Consider the following 4,314-nt stretch of genomic DNA (forward strand, 5'->3'; position numbering starts at 1 on the left):
AGGCGGTCGCGGAATCTGTCTTTTTCGGCTCCGGTGCCGTCTTTTATACCCGTCTACCCCCAATTGTTATTGCTTTTTAGCAATTTTCGGCGGGTAGGGGTAGACAGGTCGGGGTAGCGTGTTTGCGCGCTTGCGCGGCCGGGTGACAGCGCGCCACGTGTGTCTCGCCGGTTCGGGCGTGCTCGGTTGGTCCCGCGGGCGATCGGTTCGCCCGCGAGCGCGTCGTGTGATGTGCTTACGCGGTGAGCGCCCCGTGCGCTCACCCTTCGCCCGGTATTCGGCGGCATCCGGCGCTTGCCGGGAACGATGCGTTTATCGGGGTGCATCGTTACAGCGTAATGGTCTAGATGTCTAGAACACTCTTGCGGACGGGTGAGTGTTTTTATCGACAACCAACTCACCGTGACCCTACACAAAGGCCCATGTCAGCAAAATATAATTCTGTGTTATTCTGTATACGTTGCCGTGCGTGATCCGTCGTTCCGTCCGCCGATCTCCAATGAGCTACGCGAACGCGCGCTCCGCGCATGTCCAATGCGCGAGGTGTCTTCCCGGGCCCTGTGACTACCAATCACGCCAGGAGCCCGGAGGTCACCTCAAAATGTTCGAATTGGTGACAAATCATTGGTGATCGTCGGAGAAACAAAGGAGCCTGCTTCATCATAAAAGCGGCAACCGACGGAACCGCGGAGCCTTTTCTCCTCTGTTTTCCGTTGCGACACCACGTCCATCTTTCTCGTGCGAATTACGAGCCGATTTCTCGTTCTCGGTGAACTAAAGGCAACAGTGTCGCGAAATTCTCATCTGTAATTTATTGTGGTTGTAAAGTAGTGCCAAATATACATTGTCAATAAAATTCGTGGATCTCATCCCTAAAATACTTCTCGTCCAGCGAAACCCTCGAAGCTTCCCGAACACCCTATTCTACATAATTACCAAATTTTCGAAATTGTTAGCTCATACTCAAAATGAACTTATATTCAAAATGTTTTATTTTTGAAAAATGTATACAGGGTGTATTCTAATTCGCGCCCACCATTTATATAGTGATATTTCTCATGAAAAACTGAGTCGAAGAGTCCCGAATCATTTTTTCGAGTCACGCCTCACAAAGTAGTTATTATTATTTAAAAATTAGCGAATCCGCATCGCCTTTTAAACGGACGCACGTTCGTGAGCCTACTAGTGTGCGTGAGTGAGTCGCTGCGCGTCTCAGCGTTGCCACGGCCGTGTTCACGTAGCTCCGAAATAATCAATAATTGTTTTGCAGTGGGCATGATATTTTCTATCCAGGAAGCGTCTTTTTAGATTACAATTTGATATTAGTTGTATATACTTTCACATAAGAAAATTGTAAAATAAAATAACTGTGGTGATAGTGCCCCCTGTTCCGCCGTCATCCGAGTTCCGATTTGACCAAGATGATTTTTTAAGTTAATTTTTTTCACCATCAAAAATAAAATTTTAAATCTCCAAGAATTCTTTTAATTACCAATCTTAATATTAATAAAAACGTTTTAATAATATCTTTATGCAAAAATGGACATAAAAATGGAATTAAAGCATTCTTTAATCAGAACTGTTACCCTCTTGCCGCGCATGTTTTAGCAACTAGACGATGGACTCATCAACGAAACGCGAGGCACTTCGTCTCAGGGCTGCATTCGAAAATTCCATCGAAATGTCCTATGTATCATTTCATCCTTATTCACCGAATGTGAAATGATACATAGGGGCATTCGAGTGACGTTTCCGAACATAGTCCATGCTTAGATACGCGTCCAGCGTTTTGTTACTTTTTATTTTTCCTTTCCAGTTTATCCGAGTTGATTTTCCGAGATGATCCTGATCCACATTAACTCGGATAATCGGGACTCTATTGTACGTCAACGTTAACACTGTTGCGGTCATTTACTTCTTTACTTTATTTAATTTTTCACACACACTTATCGGTAAAAAGAACTTTTCACACTTACACTTCTCGGTCGCAGCAAAATAAATACAATCTTTCTCCTTTCTACTTATCTGCCTTATTCGTTTTTATTGATAATTAAATTGATAATTAAAATTGATAATTAAAAGAATTCTTGGAGATTTAAAATTTTATTTTTGAGAGTGAAAAAAATTAACTTAAAAAATCATCTTGGTCAAATCGGAACGCGGATGACGGCGGAACGGGGGGCACTATCACCAGAGTTATTTCATTTTACAATTTTCTTATGTGAAAGTACAACTAATATCAAATTGTAATCTAAAAAGGTGCTTTCTGGGTAGAAAATATCATGCTTATTGCAAAAAGCAATTATTGATTATTTCGGAGCTACGTGAACACGGCCGTGGCAACGCTGAGGCGCGCGGCGACTCACTCACGCACACTAGTAGACGCGTGGCTCACGAACGTGCGTCCGTTTAAAAAGCGATGTGGATTCGCTAATTTTAAAATAATAATAACTACTTTATGAGGCGTGACTCGAAAAAATGGTTCGGGACTCTTCGACTCAGTTTTTCATGAGAAATATCACTATATAAATGGTGGGCGCGAATTAGAATACACACTGTATAACATAATATAGATAAGCATTTAATATAATATAGATAAGCATTAACATATTATATAGATAAGTCGGTAATGTTAAAGCTATCTTCTGATGATATGGCACTGGCTGGAGAAGGATTGCTGACATCATTTACAGGCTCAAAAGATGTAGTAGTATAAGGACTGTGCTGAGAAGACAGATGACTTGTTTCAAGTGCAAAATGACTTGTCTGGTGTGTGGCTGGCTGCATATGTTGTCGCAGAAAATAATTTTGTTAGATGGAAGATTATAAAACCCTTTGCTTGCCTTTACAGTAGGTATACAGGGCCGGTTCTGGATCATTTGTTTAAACAAATTTTTTATGTAAAAAAATTGTTTAAGCAATCATAAATCATTTTTTATGTAAAAAATTGTTTAAATAATCATAAATCTTTTTTATGTCATAAAAAATTATTAAAATAATCACAAATCATTTTTTTAATGGAAAAAATTGTTTAACAATAATAAATAATTTTTTTAATTAGGAAAAAATTGTTTAACAATCATAAATCATTTTTTATTATTATAAAAAATTGTTTAACAATCATAAATAAATTTTTTATTATTATAAAAAATTGTTTAAACATACATAAATCATATTTTTTTGTTACAAAAAAGTTTTAAATAATAAATTTTTGTTGTAATAAATCTTGTTTTTTCCTTGAACAAAAAAGGGGTTAATGGGGTAATAAATTATGTGTTTTTTTAAGAGAGTGGGAGGGAGAGAACGCAGGCGAGATTTTTCTCTCTCTTATTCTATATGCGTGGAAGGGAGAGAGAGAACGCAGACGGCAGTGGTTGGGATGGAGGGAGGAAGATGTAGGATTAAGGGTGGGGTGTCGATTTCTCAGGTGTTTCCAATACATTGCGACGATAATTCTCTTTTCTTTTCTCTTCTTCCGTCCTCCCGTTATACGTGGACGGACGGGTGTTGCCGTCCCGCTCTCGCTGTCGCGCGCGGGTGTTAAGCGGCCTTTTCATTGACGCTACGATTCAGCGTCAAATATAGTCACGTGACTAAATTTACCGCTCGCCTAGGGAAGGAGAAGTAGCTGCAAAATATGAGCGTCGTGAAACCACCGCTGGCTGCGTTCAAAAACACCACCCGAGCACTCCAGAGTATCATTTTATCCTTGTTTAACATACGGTGAGCAACAAGGATAGAATGATACTGGGGTACTCGGGTGGTGTTTCTGAACGCAGCCTTTGTCACACCATGGCACACTGAAAAAGTTGAGACGGTCTCAACTTTTTCCCCCCACTACGTCGAGAAGTCACTCGACCTCATTTGACGCTGGTTTCTAGCGTCAATGAAATTGCACCTTTAGGCGAAGGTGCGCGCCGACGACGGGGAGTGGGGGTCGCCGGGCGCGAGAAGCGCAGGATGCGGACGGATCGAGTCGTCGTCAAAAACCAAAAAGGGGATAATAATAACGCGACGGAAAGGAACAGAATCTCGGTAGCTCCGCGCGTACCGTGCCGAAAGCCGAAGGGTCGACGCGAAAAACGAAGCTTGGGCGCCAGACGCGGTCTTTCACGCGTCACGTCGCGACATCCGCGAAATCGCACGAACGATAGATATCGGCCTTCGTCACGGGCAGGCTAGTTCGCCTAACGGCAGAGGGACTGGGCGGTGGTTGACACCAAACGATTCCAGAGGCTACGGGACTTAATAGATTCACACGACGGACGAGACACACGAAGAGAGACGTACACGAAAAGAAACTCGAAAAATAAT

This window comes from Vollenhovia emeryi, unplaced genomic scaffold (genome assembly GCF_000949405.1).
Source record: "Vollenhovia emeryi isolate VEMERY1.0 unplaced genomic scaffold, V.emery_V1.0 DF940344.1, whole genome shotgun sequence".
NCBI lineage: Eukaryota > Metazoa > Arthropoda > Insecta > Hymenoptera > Formicidae > Vollenhovia > Vollenhovia emeryi.